This window comes from Globicephala melas, chromosome 5, assembly GCF_963455315.2.
Source record: "Globicephala melas chromosome 5, mGloMel1.2, whole genome shotgun sequence".
NCBI lineage: Eukaryota > Metazoa > Chordata > Mammalia > Artiodactyla > Delphinidae > Globicephala > Globicephala melas.
This window is the reverse complement of record NC_083318.1, coordinates 36,094,281-36,116,320: the sequence shown is the minus strand read 5'-3', so window position 1 is coordinate 36,116,320 and position 22,040 is coordinate 36,094,281. Positions and strand designations below refer to the sequence as shown.

At 47.6% G+C, this 22,040-nt stretch overlaps 1 protein-coding gene across 6 annotated transcripts in view; it reads right to left on the bottom strand.

The window, feature by feature from the left end:
* Positions 1–22,040, bottom strand: part of C5H4orf50 (chromosome 5 C4orf50 homolog) — a 116,260-nt gene that overhangs the window by 22,833 nt on the left and 71,387 nt on the right. Inside the window, exon 13 of one of the 6 annotated variants that reach the window (XM_060299145.1) lies at positions 9,154–9,303. The exons of 3 other annotated variants lie outside the window; for them this stretch is intronic. The gene's annotated coding sequence lies outside the window, so the exon portion shown is untranslated. The remainder of the gene's footprint in view (positions 1–9,153; positions 9,304–22,040) is intronic. 2 more of the 6 variants (XM_060299144.1, XM_060299146.1) reach the window with 2 other exon arrangements.

The following is a 22,040-nucleotide window of genomic DNA, read 5'->3' as shown; positions in this document are numbered from 1 at the left end:
AGCAGGTGAAATCGCTGCTGGAATGGAGGTGGGTAGAGAAGGAATGCTCACGCCCTAGTTATCATCATGTGTTGCAGAGCTGTTAGAAGCTTGGCCACGGAGCCAGCCTTACCAGTTCGCTTCCCGCCTCTGCACTCACTGCACTGTGATCATGGGCAAATCAGTTAACCTCTCTGTTTCCACGTCTATAAAGAGGCATGATAATAATATCTACTTCACAGCCTTGGTTGTGATGATGGAGTGAGTTGATGTGTGCAAAATGCTTCTAAAACAGCCTGGAGCATTATAAGCACTTATGTGTTAGCTGCTGTCTTAATCCATTCAGGCTGCTATAAAAAGTAGCATAGGCTGGGTAGCTTATAAACCACAGAAATGTACTGCTTGCAATTCTGGAGGCTGGAGGCCCAAGATCAGGATGCCAGCGTGATCGTGTTCTGCTTAGAGCCCTCTTCCAGCTTGCAGACTTCCAACTTCTCTCTGTGTCCTCACAGGGCAGAAGAGGTGAGGGAGCTCTCTGAGGCTTCTTTAATCAGGGCACTAATCCTGTTCGTGAGGGTCCCACCCTCATGACCTAAACACCTCCCAAAGGCTCCACCTCCTAATACCATCATATTGGGGGTTAGGGCTTCAACATATGAATTTGCAGGGGTACAAACACTCAGTCTATAACAGTTGTGACCATTGTTTCAGCTTGTGTGATGAGAGCAGGAGAATAAATAGTGAATTTGAGTTTTAATTGCAGGTACTATGATAGTAGAGCAAAAGTAAACAACTTTGTTCTGATCAGCAAGAAAGATGTGATGTTAGTTCTGCAGGTGAGTAAAAATTGGTCCCTTTGGGCAGAGGCTGAACCACTAGGAAGTCTCGGTTTGTGCCCCATGACCACGAGTGACCCTTGGACCACAAGTCAGGGTAACTGTGGGATGTGGCCTGCTGATTTGGCTGATACCTCTAGCCCTGGGCTAGCTGCTGGGGTGGGGGTCAAAAGGACCCCATCCATCCATTTATGGTCTCTTCCGTCTTGGGAGGATCCCAGGAGAAGAGAAATGTCCCAGTGGGGCTGTGAGATTGCTTGCTGTAGAGTAGGTGATGGAGGTAAGTAGGCTCCTGTACTTACTCTTCAGGCAGTTCTGCATTGCTCAGTACTGCCTGGGTAAGGGGATTCTTTGGGGTCTTAGAGAGAAACCAAGGGCTCATCCCAGTTGAGCAGTGAGCTGGGGAAATAAAATATGACTCCCATGGACACAGGAGCCTGAGCCCTGGGATACATGCCATCTGGGAAATATACATACGTGTGTGTCTGTGTAATGTATATGAAGGTACGTGCCTTCATGTGCACACACAGGGAAAGGGATGAATGCCGTAAGACGGTGCAGATAAAGTGGAATGTGGGTTAGAGGTTGCTTCCAGCTGATGGAAACTGCTGAAGCCTTCGAGGAAGAAGTTGCTTTTGAGGCAGCATCCAAGGGCGGGAGGGTTTAGGTGTGGCGTAAGCTGTGAGAAGGACATGGGGTGGGGAAAGGCAGCATGTGTCTCTCGAGGAGCCATAGGGTTGGGTGTGTTGGCAGGTGGGGCTGGAGATGGAGGAGCAGGAGGGAGAACTGGAGAGGGTGGCAAAGGCTACCAACGCTGAGTTTAGGAATTTGGACTTTTCCCTGCAGATAACAGTGAGATAGATTCAAGAACTATTTTTGCACACTGGAGTGATATAAAAAGTGCTGCTCTTTGAAAGAAAGAGCAGTCTGTTGGCTGGTACAGAGAGGTGAGAAAATGGGGACGGGGGAGCTGGTCTGAGGGTGCTGGTGGTGGAAGGCGGAGAAGAGCTCAGCTCCTCCATCAGACACAAAAGGCAACTGAGCAGCTCTCTGATCCCACTTGGACGTCCCTGTAGGAACCGGTAACTGGAGCAGCGATAGCCCAGCCCTTGATCCCCAGCGCACTGGTTTCTGCAAAGGGCGGAAGTGACAGGAACCCAGAGAAAATGCAAATAGAAAGATCTCAGGGTGACTGCCCAGCTCAGATATGAGCACTGTCGGAAGACAAATGAATAACCTTGTGGGTTGGAGTAATGCACGTCTGGTCCCTGAGTGCCTAGAGACTGGCTTTTATTAAGTTAGTTCAACTCAATGCTCATCCATCCACATCTTCCAGGTGCCTCGTCCTGTGCTGGGTGTTGGGGAAACGCAGGGGACAAGACAAGAGTCCTTGGCCTCAAGGAACTTATAGTCTGGGGGCCGGGGTGAGGGGAATGAACCCACAAAAGGACTGGCACTGCACATGACGGGTAACTCCATAGAAGAGGTCACAGGGGGAGAGTTCTGACTTACACATCACTTTCCTGGCTCACGCGTGGACTGTTGGCACTTGAGGGCAGGAACAGGGCTGTCTGCCAGCGCCAGTACCCACGGCAGTTCCGGGCACAGGGTGGATCTATCATGTGTTTATTGAATGGAGGGAGGGATGGATACAGAGGAGCTGAAGGTGTGGAGGGACCCAGGGAGTTTGGTGGTCATCAGTCTCCACGCTCCAAGTAACACGCCCCTCACAAGCTCTTAATTGGTTATGTTTTCTCACTGAATCTCTAAACGACCCCCTGAAGGCAGAAGGATAGAGTATCATCTCACACCATGCGTCTCTCCTGGCTGCCCTAAATTTTAATCAGTCCTAATCATTATCAACATGTTCATAGCACTTTAGCATTTCCAAACCACTCTCCACACATTATTCTCCCTGGGATCTCATGCAACTCTGAAGGGCTGGACAATGATCAACTTTACCGAGGGTGTTCGTGATTTTCCGTGTCACGGGAGAGAAGGGAAGCGATGTTTTACCTGTGTCCTCATGCGCTGCTTGCCTTCCACATGCTGTTATTATCTTTTCTTTTACACATGTAGCTTATTTAATTATCTCAGCAACAATGCCAGGCAATTATAATTCCTATTTTGCACATGAGAAACTGATATTCAGAGAAGTCAAGCATTGTCCCCAAGGGTGCACAGCAAGCGAGTTGGGATTCAAACCTGGTTCTGTCTGATTCCAAGTCTAGAAATAATGACAACAAACATGACGAGGATGATGATGATGATGATGGTGGTGGTGGTGGGCGTTTGCTGAGTGCTAACTCTGGGCCAAGCACTGAGCCTGGCACGTCATGTGTTTTATTAAATTAATAGTCAATTTAATACTCACTGAGTATTAACTTAATACTCAACACTAATTTAATACTCCTGACAATCCCATAGGGTAGCTACTATTATCCGTGGTGCTTCTTTCACCGGGTCAGATGCACTGCGTATTGTGTATTTCAGGGAAGGTGATGGGGGCCATTACCTGATGCTTCACAGGCATTGAGTAGCTCCAGGTTAAATGCTTTGTGCTACCAGTTTAGGGCTCAGTATGCAGCACGGCGACAATGTATGGAAAGTAGAAATGAACCGGACATCGGGAGACTTCCTCCCAAGAAGCATAAATGAAATGTACCTTTAGACTTGATAGGATTTGAATTTTGTTTTAAAATGCTTATTCTTATGGACCCTAAAAGGGATGACTTCAGCTCTGAAGGATGAAGATTTTTCTAAGAATTCAAGATGGACTAGGCAGCCTGGGGCAATACTGAGCTCCCTGTTGCCAGAGATGTCCAGGTAAAAGGGGCAAAAAGCTAAACATCCAGGATATAACAGTTCTGTGCTGGGGCGGGCAGGGGGTGGGGTCGGTCTCTCCACAGAAAGGGGAGCACCAAAGCAAGTAAACAGGCGTATAAATATTTACAAGGCAGTGAGGAAGAGAAGGGCATCCCTGGGAGCTGGAGCAGGCCAGGGGCTGTCAGTGGCTGGTGCCGGCAGCTGGCAACACTCACAGCCCAGGTGTCCTCTGCCTTGGTGGAGGTGAATTCCACCTTGCGGAACATCAATATCAGACCAGGCCTCTCTGGGCCTGAGATGAAGTGAGACCCAAAACAAGAACATTCTGCTACCTTCCTTAAGAACAGGCTAAACAGGGTAGGTGCAAAGCACAGAAATGACCAAACACCCCCTATGCTGGCTGCCTTTATTTCCTACGGCTGCTCCAACAAATTACCGCAAACATAGTGCCTTGACGCAACACTACTGTGTTCTCCTACTGTTCTGAAGGTCAGAAGCCTGAAATGGGCCTCAGTGGCTAAAATTAAGTGTCTGCAGGGATGTGTTCCATCCTGGAGGCTCCAGGGGAGAACCCATTCCCTTGCCTTTTCCAGCTCCTAAAAGCTGCCACATTCCTTGGCTTGTGGCCCCTTCCTCCATCTTCAAAGCCAGCCATGGTGGGTTGAGTCCTTCTCATTCTGTCTCACTCTGACACGTGTATTCTTCTGCCTTCCTTGTCTACATTTAAGGACCTCGAGATGACACTGGGCCCGCCTGGATAACCCAGGGTGGCCTCTGTATCCGAAGGTCAGCTGATTTGCCACGTTCGTTCCCCTTGCCGTGGACCATAATACGTTCACAGGTGCTGGGACGTGTTTGGGGAACATTATTCTGCCTGCACACTGGCTAATATGAGTGAGGGCTGTTGCTCCACCAGTGCATCTGTGCCTTTGCTCAATCGAGGCTTCCCTGCTTTGAGATGAGATTTAACGCGACGCCCAGTTGCAGGATGAGCCCTGCTTCCTGACAGCATCCAATGCAGAACAAAGCCCTTCCTCCCTGAAACCTGCCCCAATCCACGTCCTAGAAGCCCACATCTTGCAATCAGGCCTCTCTAGCATGTTCTAACTGGACGCCCCACATTCCCAGTGGTGTGTGTCTTTTCATCTCACCAAGCAACGGACCCAACTTGGTCAGCGGCTGGGGAGTTCTTGGTGGTCTTTGGTGGGGACCCTTGGGACAGCTGGGGTGAGAGGATGGAGTGTGCATGGCCGTGGAGGCAGAGGCTGGAGTGGCCAGCTCGGCATGCGGCAGGGTTAAGAAGAAAGTTCCAGGAGGCCATGACTTTCCAGCTAAGTATAAATGGAAAGAAGGAGCTTCTGGATGAGAAGCCCAAGGCGGAGAAACTGTGCTGCAGAGGCTGGGGGCACACCGGTGCGTGCTCGTGGGTTTGGTAGGGTCTGGAGTTTCAGGGGGGCTATGATGACGAGCCAGGGGCTGCACAGCTCCTCGGCAGCCCAACGGTGGAGATTAATTGTCACTCCTTTGTGATAGAGGAGGAAACGGCCTCCGAGGGTCACAGGACCCAGGGCCAGTAAGAGGGGCATGTGGGAAAGGCGAGCAAGAACCCACCGCAGGGCCTAAAGGGGCGTCCACCAGCACGAGGGCAGGCCCTGGCCCCCAAACCACAGCCCATCTGACTGGCCGGGTCTCCTCCCTCAGGGAGGAAAGGCAGAGGCTGCGTCCAGCCAGCAATCTGGAACCAGAGGTTCTGTGTAAACGTGAGGTGGGAGGCAGGGACGGGGGTGTCCGCTTGCCACAGTTTAAACAGCGTCAGAGGGGCAGCGTTACCGATGAGGATAACACGCCCCCCCCCCCCCCGCCCCGCTTTAGACCCGCTTGAGTTTCAGTTGCTGTGGGTCATCTGAGCAGGATTAGGAAGGAGGCTGATGAAGGAACAGGAAGGTTGTAAGGTCCGGAGGGAGGTCTGGGCTGGAGCCAGACGCCAGGCCAAGGAGCATACCCTGGGGAAGAGAGCATCAGCGGGCAGGAAGAGGCTGGGGATTCCACAGGCAGGAAGGAGAGCGGGAGAGGGCGGCGCCCAGGCCCAGGGAGAGAATTCTGCAGAGTGGGCTGAGAGATCAAGTACACAAAGACCAGCAGGTGGCCTCGGAGCTGCCCAGATGGAGACCTGGGGGCAGTGGTGTCTGATGAGTGGGGCAGGGAGCAGCGTGGGGTGGGCAGCAGCCGGGCAGAGTGAGTGGAGGGCCGGGTGAGCCAGGAAGCGGAGGAGCTGCAAACACAGACTGGGGAGCGGCAGAGAGGACATGCGGAGGAAAGCAGGGACTTGTCAGTTTGGTCTGTGCTTAGCCTGAGGCAAAAAACCAGGGGTTTGGGGGTGCTTGACAGGAACAGCTGATGGCGGGCATTCTAAGAGGAGGCACAGGGCAGGGGCAGAAGTGGCAGAGAGGGAGCCCCCTTCCTTTGGAACTGCAAGAAAATGAAGTATATTGGGGAGGGGTGTTGGTGACCTCCAAGACTCAGGGTCCCATATTCTTTGTGGAGAACTATTCCAGGCAGAGAGGGTCTGGGGAGCACAGGGGATTGTGTAGGAAGTGGTCACCATTTCTTCTGCAGCCTGAGAGCTAGAATATAAACAAACATGACCCAAAGCCACAGGGCCAGGCAGGCCAATGGTCACCCCGTGGGGTGGGCTGTAACCACGGAGGTTCTGGAAGGGCCGAGTGACCCCCGTAGGCAACCAGTCTGTCACTGGAAACATTGACAGAAGGGTGGCTGCATCAGAGACGGGTCCCTCTCCTAGGCATCCCCAAATTGGGTTTCTATGGCAACCTGCCTCCGACCTGCATATCCCTCAAACATTTAGCTCCAGCAAAGCACTTTCTGAGCATGGGCTCTGCACTCTCAGAGACAAGGAGGTGTGGTCTCGGCCCTGGAAAGCCGTGGTCTTGTCGGGGAGGCTGGAGAGAGACAGACACTCCACCTGGGTTTAGGATGAGGACGGCGCTGGGGAAACTGAGGCCAACTCCGGACTCGTCCTCGGGAACCAGGGATGACTTCCAGAGGTGGCAATACCTAATAAGAGTTGAAAGTGAGCTGGAGCTAGTGAGGCAAAGGAAGCTGGGGCCTGAGGGAGCTGGGAAGAGTGGCAGCCCAGGGAAAGTTCTCAGCAATACAGAGAAGAACTTGAAGAGGAGACAGGGAAGATGGTAAGGTGATGGTGTGGTGGTGGTGACGTGGGCCTCAAGGAAACTTTCCCTTTACTGTATGTATGTATTTCTGTCAGGTTTACACTTTTATAAGGAACCTGTATTAATTTGGTAACTTAAATATTCATAAGAGTCAAAAAATGGGAACCTCCCAAATGCCCATCAACTGATGACTGGATAAGCAAAGGGTGGCATAGCCACACAGTGGATTATTATCCAGCCATAAAGAGGAAGGAAGTGCTGATGCTACAACGTGGATGAACCTTGAAACCACGTGCTGAGTGAAAGAAGCCGGACACGAAAGGCCAAATACGCTATGATTCCATTTACGTGAATTGTCCGGAAGAGGCGAATCCACAGAGACAGTAAGATGGATGGTTACCGGGAGCTGGGAGGGGAGGGAATGGGGATTGTCTGCTTACTGGGTATGGAGTTTGTTTCCTGGATGTTGAAAATGTTCTGAAATCAGAGAGCGTTGTTGGCTGTTCAATATTGGGAATGCACTAAAAGCCACTGAATTGTAAACATTAAAATGATTAGAAAGATGAATTTTACATTATTTACCTCCATTAAAAAAAAAAAAAAGGATGACCCAGCAGAGCACCTGTACCCTTTGACCTGGAGACCACATGTCTGATCCAGAGGAAGAGCTAAATAAGTTGATTGAAATAAACCAGTTTAGGGACTTCCCTGGTGGTCCAGCGGTAAAGAATCCAACTTCCAATGCAGGGGATGCGGGTTCGATCCCTGGGTGGGGAACTGAGATCCCACATGCCTCAGGGCAACTAAGCCCGCAAGCCACAACTACTAAGCTCACGCACCTCAGTGAGAGAGCCTGCGTGCCACTAACTACAGAGCCCACGGGCCCTGGAGCCCGCGCACCACAACTAGAGAGAGAAAACCTGCATGTCACAACTAGAGAGAAGCCAGCGAGCCACAACAAAGAGCCCACGCCACAACGAAAGATCCCTCAGGCCTCCACTAAGACCCGACACAGCCAAAAAAATAAAGAAAATAAATAAATTTAAAAAAAGAAATAAACTAATTTATAAGTAGAAACTGTCACACATCCACACCCCATGACCATTCATTCCCTGTTTCCCACCCTGCCAGGATGCCTGCTCACGGGCCTTAAGAAGAACCACAGTGCTTCCAGCGCCCATTCAGGTTCACTCATTTACCCACTCATTCATTCAGTAAGTATTTTACGGGCGCTTTCCGTGTGCCCACATTTGAGGTGAAATGCATGGAGGTGCCGCCCTCTCAGATCTCAGCTGTGGAGGGGAAGGCAGCCCAGGAGCCGATGCACATGGTCAATGGCCATGAGCGCTGTGAAGCCACCCAGGAGGGTCAGGGGTGGGGAGAGGACTGGTGTGCAGCCTCTCTTGCAGCCAGCTGTGCCTCGGAGCCAAAGGACAGGTCATTCAGAGGTGACTTGGTAACAGGGCCTCAAAAGCAGGTCTCGTGGCAACAGATGAGTTGGCTGCACGTGTCTAGGGTCACCATTGGGCCTCCCGTGCCTCAAGGGCCGGGAGTCCCTCCAGACCCTGTCGCCTTCTCCAGCCCATCACTGACCACGCCCCCCTGCAGCCACACTCAACGCCTCGCCGTTGTTCTAGCTTCTGGCCCTTGTCCATTTTGTTTCCTTTGCCTAGAACCTTCCTGCTTTCTACTCCTGCCCTCTGCCTGGTAACTTTTCCGATCTTCGTGTTTCAGCTTAGACGTGGCCTCCTCCAGGAAGCCTTCCTCAACTATACTGCCGATCCAGGGTCAGGCACCACCTCTGGCTCTCAGCACTGATCACACAGCGTCACTATTGTTTGATTTCAGCCGTGTGTCCCTGAATGGACCCTGAGCTCTGCCAGGACCAGAGACCTGACTGTTATCTCTGTGACCCAGTTCCAGCTAGGTGAAGAGGTCTGCAAATATGGAACGAAATTAATACACAGAACTTGCAATATTAAGGAACATAAGGTTTATAGTCTTCTATTATGAACATTAAATGTTCATAATACACCTGATAATTTCATTGAGATAGAGCTTATTAAGTCAAAAGTAGAAATAAAAATCTTTCACAAAATTTCCCTGAACAATGTGTCTTAATTCATTTCATATTCATTGAGTGAAGGAATAAGAACTGCAGAGTACTTAATCTTACAAGGTCAAAGACAAAAGCAGTAAACAATAAACAAAGCTCTTTGGCAGGTGGGCTGGCTCTCTCTCCCTTTCATAGACACACACACACACACACACACACACACACACACGCATGCGCACACACACACACACGCGCGGACAGCTACCTGAGACAGCAGCAGTTCTCAGTCACCAGGGAGTGCAGGGAGCCTATGATAAAGTACCTTTGTTTGTTCTCACTGGGAGCTGTAGGGAAGCAGCCGGCAGGTCCACGGGGACAGGACAAAAATGGAGAAGGTGAGATTCTCCATGAGCTTCTGGAGGAAGAAGGGTGGGCATAGCATTAACTGGAGGCAAAAACACCCCGCACCTCCCAGTGATAAAACATCTCCCAGGGGCTATGAGCTGTTCTTACCATGGAGGACACCTCCTGTCATTTCCAAAGGGGCAGTGACTTCTGACATACAATTCCTAAGAGTGACACCTCCAAATTAATATGTCAAAATGCTTTTTAAAAATTTCTTTTTCCCTACTCCATAATTTTTATGTGCATCTTAGTGCTTTTTGGGAAAATAGATAAAAAACAAAGGTATTTGGGGAAATAAACACAAAAAATTAGTCAGCTTCCCAGAAAATACATTTGTGTGTGTTTTCAACAGAATCAAGATTATAAAATTTCACAAGCATTCTGACTTAGCATTATAAGATTTCCTCAAAGCATAATGTTTGTAGCAGCTGTTGTAAACAGCTGTAAATCTGCCGTTTTATCTTTGTATACCCACCTCCTAACCCTGTCCTTGGTACACAGTAGGCACTTAATAAGTATCGCTATGTGTCGCAGGAAGGCTAAATGGCCAATATTTCATTGATGGGATACACTGCCATTTACTTAACCATTTCCTGCCGTTGGACGTTGAGGTTGTTTCTATAGACCGGCTGTTATAAATCATTCTGTGATAAACTGTGCATATTATATCCGTGTGTCAATGATCAACCAAGTAGAGAATCCCCTAAAAGGGGTTTACCCAGTCAAAGGGTGTGAATAATTTTCAGGCTGCTGGCTCATCTGCCAGCAGACATTTTTTTTCAAGCCAATATCTGCCTTATATTAAAGATTGGAAGTTGGGTAAATATTCCTTTATCCCAAACCCAACACCAAGGTAGCTAGAATTTACATTTTGTTTTGCCAAAGCAAGTGCATTCTCCTTTAGGAATAACATTGCATTTTCTTGACATGAATGTCAATATGAAATACATACTTTCGAGAAGTCCAAGAGAACTGACTCTGACGGGAATTGTATTTTAATAACAGTGACTTGCATTGAAAGCCAAAGGATGGAAGGAAAGGAGATGGGAAATTTACAAGTTACTTCTTATAAACAGAACAAATAAAAGGGAGAAACTCGGGGAAATGAATCCTCTGTCCCTTAAGCACGTCTTGAATAAATACAGTGGCAGCAAAAAGCCAGAAGCTGCCCGGAGCTCTGTTTGAGCCAAACCCAGAGCCTCCATCAGGAGACATCACTGTAAAATTGGGAGAGAGTTAAAAGTTCAAGTGCCTGATCCAGCTACCTAATTCTGCTATCATCTAATAAAGTGTGATGAAGTGTTGAAGACACTAGATCATTAAGGGCTGTTGTGACAACAAGCAGCTTCAAATATCAGACATCCCATAGCCACTGAAGTTTACTGAGCGCTGTTTACTGTGGTTTTCACAGGAGAGGTTTATAGCCTCATGAATGTGTATGACCTTTAACATCTGCTCCTGTGTTCATAGACTCAGATGACACCTCCAGGCATGATGACAACCAGGTGTTGTATGGATATCGTTAGGTCCTGGCAGAGGCTGTCTGTATTGGGGGATGGGTGCAGGACTGAAAATCTGGGAACCTGGGCTCTGAATGCTGTGACACTCTAGCACTGACTTGCTTTGGGTCCTTGGTCAAGGCGCTGCCTCTCCCTGGCCCCAGATTCATCCCCCTTCAGTGAGGACCTTAGATTGGATGGTCTCTGTGCGCCTTCCATTTCTTTGAAAATATCAACTAGTGATAAGAGCCAACATTATTGGGTGTTTACTACGTGCCAAGGGTCTCAAAAGCTCTACGGGACCAACCCTTGCCACCCCGGTCCCATCCCAAGCTCTCCTTTCTATCACCTCAGACTGACTCTGGCTTCAAGTGTTAGCTCAAACCATCTTCAAATTCCTCTGAGCACTTTTTTTTTCAGTTGACCACCTCCTAGGGCTACCCGAGAGGCAAAACATTGAGGTTTCATAAACTGTGAAATAATAGACAATTTTAATCATTTTAATCAGCGCATACGTATCTGAGTGGCCCGTCCCCAGTGTCACACTGTGTGGACAGGTGTGGCAGCTTTGTAATGGGGTGCACGGAGCCCCCCAAGCCCAGACCACCTGAGGAGGTCAGATCGCTCCTCCAGAGCCTGGGTCACCCTTCCAATAGGGGTGCAATCAGCTCCAGTTTCCGTCTCCCCTGGGAGCACGTGAGTCCCCTGAGGGCAGGGACCACGTTTAGATTCAAACCTGCCATTCATGGTGCTGGGTCCAGGCCTGGGAGATGCTCCAAAAAATGTTGAAACGCATAGGTGGAAGGAGAGAGGTGGGGAGGGGACAAAGGAAGGAAAGGGGGATGGGGGACTGCCCCGGGCAGGATGGCATCAATGCCTCATGCTTAGTGAGCAAACAGTTCAGCCCGACTGGCAATCTCGCAATGAAGTGAGATCTGTTCTCCTGGGTCTGTTCCAAGGAGACTAGGATGAAAGCACGGTGCCCGGGATTTCACAGGTCACTGGAATCCGTCTCTGTCAGGCCCAGCTGAAAAGACATTCCCAGAGTCTGGGACTGAGCTGGTAACACCCCACAATGAACCCCCAGGGCCTCACCATCCAGGCACTTGGCTGGTGTGTTCCCATGACCTCGGGGGTTTGTAGCCAGGGCAAAGGAAGGAGAAAAACAGAAGCGGCTCTAAGAGGGTTTCCAGGAGGAGGCATATTTGGTCTCCTGCGTAGAGGAACACACCCTCACGTTGGTGAAGATTTTCCACTGTTAATCTCCCAATGGAGAGATAGAATAATTGACCAGGATTCTCACTTCATGGAGGAGAAAAAAGACTTAGGAACAAAGAGCTATTTACCCTGCAGCTCTTAAGAGGCCAAGCAGAACTAAAAACCTGCCCATTTTGACCCTGAGTCCACTCTCCAAACACCATGCTCTGGCTTTGCCCTTATTCTCTCCATCCTAACACAGAAGGCCTCCCCTGCTCTTAAGATGACCCTGCTCCACTTTCTCAGCAGGAGGATTCCTCGTATCCACCTCCTCCAGGAAGTCTTCTCCGATTAGGCATGCCTGCTCCCCCCATCCACCCACTCATCCCCTGGCCGGACCAGGTCTCTTCCTTTGGGCTTTAACACAGAATTCACCACCCTGTGTTGTACTTGTCTTCGATGTCATTTCCTCCCTCTATTCATTTATTCAAGAAAATTTATAGAGCGCCTAGAGGAAAGGAGACTGAGGCTGGGAAGTCCAATTGTGCAAAGCCATACAGAAAGCTAGATCAGAAGCCATGTGACTGTATGTTCACTCAGTGAATTTAGAGAGAGTTGCCACATGACTCCCAAACACTCAGCTCTTTCTAACACCTGCCGCTTTATGGGGCCTCATTTCTGCACAATATTTGGATTTCGGCCCATCCTCCCGGTCAGGACGGCAGGTGTAACTTAGTAACAGGAATTAGCCCAGTGGCCACCTGTCTACACAGGCACATGGACCACGCCCACAGGACTTGACTGAACCCTCCGTAGAGCAGAGAGGGTATCATTTTCACTCTAGCACCTTCCGTCCTTGGTCCATTTATGGAGTGAAGCAGTGAAGCTGGGCTCCTTTAGAGAATCCAGCCATCCAAGAGCGGCGTTTAACTCCCAGATCTGCCACCAGATAGAGAGTAACTCTTTGGAACCTCAGTTTCCTTTGCTGCAAGATGAGAATATCACTAGTTCATAGATTGGTATAGATGATGCATTAATGATGACATGCAGCCCAGCTCCTCCTGGGCACTCAATAAATGGCACACACATCCTTATCATTACTGTTAAATGCTACCATCTCTGCCCTACAGCTTTTCTAGATAAGTTTCCTTTTAGAAGAGCTACCCCACAAACCAGGGATCTGGAGGAACACTGGGGTGAGAAGAGCTCGGGTTTGCTGCATGGACTGTAAGCAACCCAGCACGTTCTTGAGACCATTAGTCCTTCTGCTGCTCAGTTTTCCCATCTGTAAAATGGAGATTGTCGGACCTGCCCTCCTCTCTCACAGAGGGCGGAGGAAGGATCCGATGCAGTGAGGCACATGAAAACGCTTTTTAAAAGAGTTCTTTAAAATTCACTTCGCAGAATACAAATATATGCTGTGACTGCCCCACTGAAAAACTCCGGATGGCTCCCTACTGATTCTGGGAGGAGATCCAAATTCCCGAGGCTACCATTCCCAGAACTTTGTGACTGGGGCTTTTTCTACTTCTCCAGCCTCTTTGAATGGCAGTTCCTGCCTGCCTCCTCCCATTCCCACCCCCATATCCTCCATCTGTTGCGGGCGGGAACCTCCCTGACCTCTGCTCTCCCGTCGAGCATCCATCACATCAGGCTACACTCCAATTACTTGCTCATGTGACCAGAGTCCCCGAGGGCTGGCGCTGTCTCGCTCAACGCCGTGTCCCCGACACCAGCACTCGGCCAGCCCAGACTTGCTAAATGTCTGCTGCAGGAAAGAAGGGGGTAGAGGGCTGTCTGAGGCACGGGCTGTTTTTGTCCTGTCCTATGGTGGCTTCTCCCTGCAGTGCTTAGTCGCTTGTGGGAAACAGGCCGGGGCAGCAGCAAGGTCCTCTCTGGCCTGGGCCCACACGGAGGACCCATTCTTGAGGCTAGTGCTCAGGCAGCCCTGGGAGGCATGGAGGTCAGCCCCCTTCAGGACAGAGAAAAGCCAAAGCACTGGATCCTGGCGATGTGGCTGCAGTGGGGAGGGGTGGGAGGAGGAGGGCAGAGGAGAAGGAGAGGGGAGACAAAGGGGGAGCAGAGGAGGACAGGAAACAGGCCTGCTTCCCCCTCTTTCTTTTAAAACTGGAGAGGGGGCTTCCCTGGTGGCGCAGTGGTTGGGAGTCTGCCTGTGGATGCAGGGGCACGGGTTCGTGCCCCGGTCCGGGAAGATCCTACGTGCTGCGGAGCGGCTGGGCCTGTGAGCCATGGTCGCTGAGCCTGCGCGTCCGGAGCCTGTGCTCTGCAGCGGGAGAGGCCACAACAGTGAAAGGCCCGCGTACCGCAAAAAAACAAAACCAAAAACAAAAAAACTAGAGAGGTCAGGTGGTATACGGGTTGAAAGCGGACTCCAGGACCAGCCTCTCACCACCTGAGCCACCACTTAACCGCTCCATGCCTCAGTTTCCTCATCTGTAAGAAGGGATAATCAAACAAAAGTCTACACATGACAAATGCTGGAGAGGGTGTGGAGAAAAGGGCACCCTCCTACACTGTTGATGGGAATGTAAGTTGGTGCAGCCACTATGGAGAACAGTATGGAAGTTCCTCAGAAAACTAAAAACAGAATTACCATATGATCCAGCAATCCCACTCCTGGGCATATATCCAGACAAAACTATAATTCAAAAGATACATGCACCCCCTATGTTCATAGCAGCACTCTTTGCAACAGCCAAGACATGGAAACAACCTAAATGTCCATCAACAGCGGAATGGATAAAGAAGATGTGGTACATGTATACAATGGAATACTACTCAACCATAAGAAAAGCATGACATAATGCCACTTGCAGCAACATGGATGGATCTAAAGATTATCATACTAAGTGAAGTGAGTCAGAAAGACAAATACCATATGATATCACTTATATGTGGAATCTAAAATATGACACAAAAGAACCTATGTATGAAACAGAAACAGACTCAGGGACGTAGAGAACAGACTGGTGGTTGCTAAGGGGGAGGCGGTTAAGAGAGGGATGGAGTGGGAGGTTTGGGTTAGCACATGTAAACTTTTATATATGGAATGGATAAACAACAAGGCCTACTGCATAGCACAGAGAACTATATTAAATATCCTATGATAAACCATAGTGGAAAAGAATATTTTAAAAAATGTATATATATGTTCAACTGAATCACTTTGCTGTATAGCAGTAATTAACACAACATTGTAAATCAACTATACTTCAATTAAATTTTTTTTTTTTTTTTTTTTTTTTTTTTTTGCGGTATGCGGGCCTCTCACTGTTGTGGCCTCTCCCGTTGCGGAGCACAGGCTCCGGACGCGCAGGCTCAGCGGCCATGGCTCACGGGCACAGCCGCTCCGCGGCATGTGAGATCCTCCCGGACCGGGGCACGGACCCGCGTCCCCTGCATCGGCAGGCGGACTCTCAACCACTGCACCACCAAGGAAGCCCCCCCAATTTTTTTTAATTAAATAAAGCGCAGGACTCCACAGGGTGGCTGTGAAGCTTAAAAGACTAAATAGTAATGAGTGCCTGGCACCTAGTGAGCGCACAGGAAGTGTCAGCTGCTATTCTTAAAAATCAGGCATCATTCAAACGTATTGATCCTTTCCACTCCACCACTGTCTTTATTATCTTTCTGTCCAAATATCATCAATTCAAAATTTTCAGCAAGTTTCCTTTTATGGGAAAACTCAACACAGAATTGAACTTAAAAAAAAAAAAATCATTTGCCGCTCCCCTACACAAGAACTTTCTCAGCTCTTCATGTCCTACAGGAGAATTCCTCTCTTCCTTGTCTGGCCTCCAGCGTCCTCTGAGATCTGGTCCAATCAGCCTTTGCTCTGTGTCCTGCTGCTGCTCTGTGAATGCTCATCCCAGCCACACCGATCACTGGCACATGCCTTGCCCATGCCTTAGCTTCAAATCACCTGCCACATCTCAGACACCCAACCTCCCAAATTCTAAACTCATCCTCATCTCATATGTCACTTCTGCAGCCAGGCTGGGAGAAGCAAGCATTCCTTCCATATGTGGATCTGGGGGTCCCGGGCCATGAGATCCTAGGGCCTGGGAACAGGATTTACTTGTAAATAATAACAATAACAATAATAGTGGTAGTAATAACAATAATACATTTATAATAATAATGCTAATGGCCACTGTTGTATAACCATGTTTATGGACCAGAGACCATGCCAAGCATCTTCTCATAGCCTGGGAGGCAGCACAGTGTCGGCTTAATAGCCTGCATTTGGACCTAGACCACCTAGGTTCAGATCTAGCTCCCCACTTTCTGGCTGGATGACCAGCGCTGTGCCCCTGGGTGACAGTGCTGTGCCTCATTTTCCCAGCTGTAACACAGGGTTAGTAATTGTGTGCATATACGATTGCTGTGATGCCTGAGTTAATACACATGAATGCTGAAAGCAGTGCTTGGCACAGAGAAGCTCTAGACTCATGACTGCTGTTATTAAAGGTTGTTATTTTTTTCCACCCAGCAGCTCTATAAGGAAAGCGTTTTGCAGAAGAGGGAACCAAGGCTCACGGAGGTGAGAAACAATCTGGAATGGGGGGAAAGAGCCACACGGGATTCGGATTCGACCCGTTTGTTTAACCCTGAGGCCTGAGCTCACGTCTTCTCCGCATCGCCAGCATTGACTGGAGTTTTGCTCTCATGTTTCCACAGGATCAATTTGTGATCACTGGAACTTGCTGGAAATGCAGAATCAGACCCATACCTATGGGCTTGACTGCTTGTTGACAAGACCCCCAGGTGATCACGTGCACTCTGACCTCCGAGTGCCCAGCGGGACACGCATTCACTGTCCTGTAAGGCAATGGCTACCTTAGTTACTGCTGTGCTCGGGGCATGGAGAGCATCAGGCTGAACAAGAAACGTTTGTTAACTGACCTCAGGAAGAATATCATACCCTCCAATTAAGTTCCTGCTGTCCTCCTTCCAGGCATGGTCTCCTGTGCTTAGGACCAGATTCCTGAGCGGATGGAGACGTGGTTCCAAGTGGTGGCCAAGGCCTGGGCTCTTAGGTGGCCAGTCATCCAGTCTGTCCATTCGGCAAATATTTCTTGAGTCCAAGCTTGATCTGGGCTCCATGCAAGGTGTGAGGTTGTGAAGTTGTGAAGAAGACCAAGGAAGACTTTGGTCTCCCCCAGTATGGCAGATGGGATAATTTCCTGCTGGATAAAGCACTTAAGGCATCTTCTGCATGAAGGGTTGAACTCACAAGCCCAGAAGTCTACCTGATAGATGCTGCCCTGGGAAGGCTGTGCTGTTCTCTGTAAATTAGGGGAATGGGATTTAACACTTATGCAGAGACAGTCATGACCCTGGAACTGAGACCACCACATAAGCTAGGACCCTTGAAGGAATGGTCCCTCAGCAAAAGAATAGATCAGATGGAGAAATTCTACCTTTAGCACAAAAGATCACAGGAATGCTTGTCTTTCTCAGCCAGAGCTCTAGGTGAGGAAAAAATATCTCCCTTGAGAACATGTGACCACAGGCCTGTATCTCATGGGAATGTGGGGTTGAACTCATACCGTCCAAATGGCCCATAAATCTCCAGTGAGTAAATAAACAGGAAACGGTTTTCTGAGCCAGTGAAACTCTGGTTATTATTCTCCTAATATTCCTAACACCCACAGGCCAGTGATATTCCAGAAATTCCTGGGCCAGTAATGCCCCTGATATCGTTGAGCCTATAATACTGTTATAGCTGAAGCTGAGACACCCAGGACTCACACCAGTAAAGCCCCACAGACCAAGATTACAGAACACCCAAGGAAGCAAGTTTTTCATGAATGGAGACCTAAGACATAATCAGCAGAGTTAAGTTCCCCAAGAACATCAAATAGTAGAACTATTGGATAGAGACCATAAAGTAGATCCTAAAAATAACATCTAACTTTTATCTAGCACTTATTATGGGTCAGGTACTGCTCTAAGAGTTTTTGTTAATATATTGACTCGTTTAACCTCAAAATAACTTTAGGTAGTTAGGTGTTATTGTAACTTCCACTTTAAAGATGATAACACTGACGTACAGAAAGATCACAGGATCTAAATTTGAACCCCAGTAGTCTGAATACAGAGACTTCCTGCTGCAGAAAAATACAGCAACCTTGAAGATTCATCTGAGGAAATTAACTAGAACATTACTTAGAGAGATAGACTTAGAAAACATGAAAGAGAGGTTATGAGCTGAGGAAAAATAAGGTAGTCCAACAATACTAATATGAGTTCCAGAAGGAAAGAAAGGAAAAAGGAAGGAGGGTAACAGTCAAATATATAATGACAGAATTTTACAGAAATACTGAAAAATATAAATTCTCAGATTCAAGAGTTATGTTCCAAGTGGGATAGATAAAAATAAATATGTCTTACAGCAGAACTTTATAATCCCAAGAGAAAGAGAAGATCCTAAAAGCAACCAGAGAGAAAGTGACAGATTACCTAAAAACATACAGCAATTACACCAATAGCAGGTGTTTTGACAGAAGCCAGAAGACAATGGAATAACATCGTCATATTACCAAGAAGAAATAACTGAGGATCTAGAATTCTATATCCAGCTAAATGATCACTCAATAGTGAAAGCAAAATAAAGACATTTTCAGGCAAAAACTGAGAAGGCTAACTGCTAAGGTGCCTTGCTGATAAAATGCTAGCAATCCACAGGCTCCTGGGAGAACTAAACTGAACCCGAAAGGAAAACATAAAATACAAGAGGGAATGGTAGGCAAAGAAATTGGTAATCTAAACAAGTAATGACTATATAAACTAATAATGACTAATTTGAGATGTATAAAAACAGAGTGGAAATATATTATTGGACAATATGAAAGATGCAAAAAGATATATCATAATTAAAGTCTTCTAAGATCCTGTGTACAGGTGGAAGATAGAGATATTAATCCAAGGACGCACATTGAAACATTAAAGAGTAGTCACTAAAAGAGTAGAAATATAATGTATACCTGGGGTAAAATGTGAAATAAAGAAAACAATCAGTTTTACAGAAAGCAAGAAAGGAGAAAAATAAGAATCATAGCAAAGACAGGGTAAATAATAGGCACAAAACAAGATGATGGAAATCAAATGTATATATCAGTTATTATAATAATTATAAATGGACTAAACTCTCCATTAGAGATCAGGGAACATCCATTGGATTTCTAAAATAAAGCTACATGCTGTTACCAGAGACACACCTAAAATATATGGACAGAGAAAGATTGACTTTTAAAAGAATAGGAAAAGTTGTACCAAGCAAATACTAACCACCAAAAGAAACTCAATATAGCTATTTAACTTTAAACAAAATAGACCTGAAAACACAAAATGTTATAAGGATAAGGAGGGTCACTACCTAACTGTAAAACAAAGATTGATAGCATGCTAGAAAAATATTAGACTTAAATGCATTGAATAATATAGCCTCAAAATACGCAAAGCAAAACTTAAGAAAATTAGAAAGAGAAATCGCTAAATCTACACAATAGTTGGATGTTTAAACACACCTTCCTCAGACCTTGACAGATCAAGCATACAAAAGCACCAGTCAGGACAAATCACATTTGAAGAACACAGTTAACAAGCTTGATACAATGATATATATAGGAGTCTGAAAGTAATAATAACTCAATACATTTCATTTTCAAACACACGTGGAACATTTGCAAGAAGTAATCATAATCTTGGAAATAGAGCAAGTCCCCACAAGTAAAAAAGATATTAGGGGGGTTTTGTAATCCATTTACTGGGTCCCCTAAGCAAGCCATTTTTCTCCCTGGGCTTCAGTTTCCTCAGATGAGATAGTTGAACCGATTTATCCCCAAGTCTCAGATAACTGCTTTATTTTTTAAGCTTAATTTAGATTATCCCCAGTTTCACTACTGCTAAATATCACACGGATCAAGACAAATTCTTCTTTCTCACTGTAAAAACCTGTCAAATCCCTTTCACAATATAATGTCAGTTTTCTTCTCTTTCTTATCATTTCAAACAAATGACGCCTCTTTCGGCTTGCCTTCACCTTAACCTTCCCAAGTTGGCTGTTGAGACAGACGGCCCATTCATGTTTATCTGCTTCATTGATTCATGAAAGAAATAGACCAAACCAGTCATCACGCAGCCCCTCAGTCATCGTCCACAGCCAGGCAGCATCCTCACACCGTCCTGTCTCCACGGTTCTCTCGCCTCCGATCTTTTCTCCACACTGGGTCCAGAATGGTCTTCCTAAACACACAAAGTCATCCCCCTGCTGGAAGCTCCCCTATGGCTGCAAGGGAGCCACAAGCTCAAATCCCTACAGCAGCCCAGCAGCATGCTCAATGGGTCCCTTCCCTGGCAAAGCCTGAATGGGGATCCTTTTCTTCTGAGGATCTAGACTATGGAAAACTCTGCTCTATTGTTCAAAGGCTTTCTTCTTGGTTTATCTACTCCCCACCCTGCACAGCTTTAGAATCTGGCAAATGTCTGGAGGAGAAAATGAACCGGGTATTTGATTCCCCTACCCCCGTCTCTAATTCTGTCTATCTGGCCCCATGAGTGGGCATCTCTCTGTACCTAGCACCAGCATCCACTGTACCAGGCCTGGGCTCATGGCCTTGCCCCCAGGTAGCAAAAGACCCCAGAGAAAAAGCAGCAGCTGGCCCTCCACGGTTCTCCCCTCTCCAGAACCTGGCTGCCTCTAGTTCTCACTGTTTCAGCAGCTCCCTGAGGATTTAAACGGATAACTTTTATATTTTATATAAAACAGACTTTCTCATTGTTCTTGGCAGGAGTGGTTGTCTGCTAACAACTCCATCTTTTCCAGGACTGCAGCTCATTTTTTAACCCCGAACTTGCTGGCTTCAGAAGTCCAGAGGCAGGAGCAATGAGCTTGTGGAAGAAGTGCTGTGTCCAAAGTACCCTGAACTATGTGTCCAGGACATCGGAAAGTGACCTGACCAAGAGCTCCCGCAAGACAGATTGTGGCTAGGTCATTCTATTCCCCCTGTCAATTCAGGCCCCTCAAAAACCATGCACCTCTCTCTTCCTTAGTGCCTAGGGAGAACTACACACCTCTGCTGATATTAACATGTTTCTCATCAACAAAATCAACGTGACTTTGCCATCTGACCCCTCAAAAGAAATCTTACCTCTCATCTGTAACTCAGTTGGCTAGTCTGCATTTTATTCAAATCCTGCATTTCTCAGTGACAGAAAAAGCCCTAGTGCCCTCCTCCCAGCTCCTAGTCTGCAGCCTGGATCCCCAACATCTCAGTCATTTTAAGGGGTCTGCAGACGTGGCTGGAATGTTCCTAGTATAGTGAAGTCCTTGAAGCTAATTTTCCTGTGTGGATAATGGCTATGGAAGCCAATGCACCTGGCCTCAAAAATGTTAGCTGCTTCTGTGGAGGACTGTTTGCAAAGCTGGTCAAAAGAATCCCTCCCTCCTCTGTGTGCATATGCATTTGTAATGTGATTCCCCCGCCTTGTCACATGGTTGCAGCAATAGAGAGGGGCAGAAGTGACCGTTGTGGGTTTTCTGAGCCTGGGGCTCTGAAGCTCTTAAAGCACCTGCTCTCTCTCTTTTGGAACGCTGCCTTGGGACCACCAGCTGCAGAAGCTTGAGCTAGCCTCCTGGAGGATGAGAAGCCTCCTGGAGCAGAGATGAGCATCCAACCTGAACAGAACAGCTGACTGCTGGCTGGAGCCAACCACCAGGTTTGAGGCCATCTTAGACTACCCAACCCCAATCAAACTGTCGGATGAGCATGGCCACATGAGTGACCCAGGTGAGATAAGCAAAAAAACTACCTGTCACGCCAATCCAAACTCCTCACCAATATAGGTGAACAAATGAAACAGTAATGGTTTTAATCCGTAAGCTTTGGGAGTGGTTTATTACTCAACAATATCTAACTAATGAGCCTTCCTTCTGCCAATTACATAAAGTGTTCTGATGATGATGATGATTTATGTTAACTGGGTGCTTCCTCTGTGCCGGGCTCTAAGTGTTTTACAAGTTTAA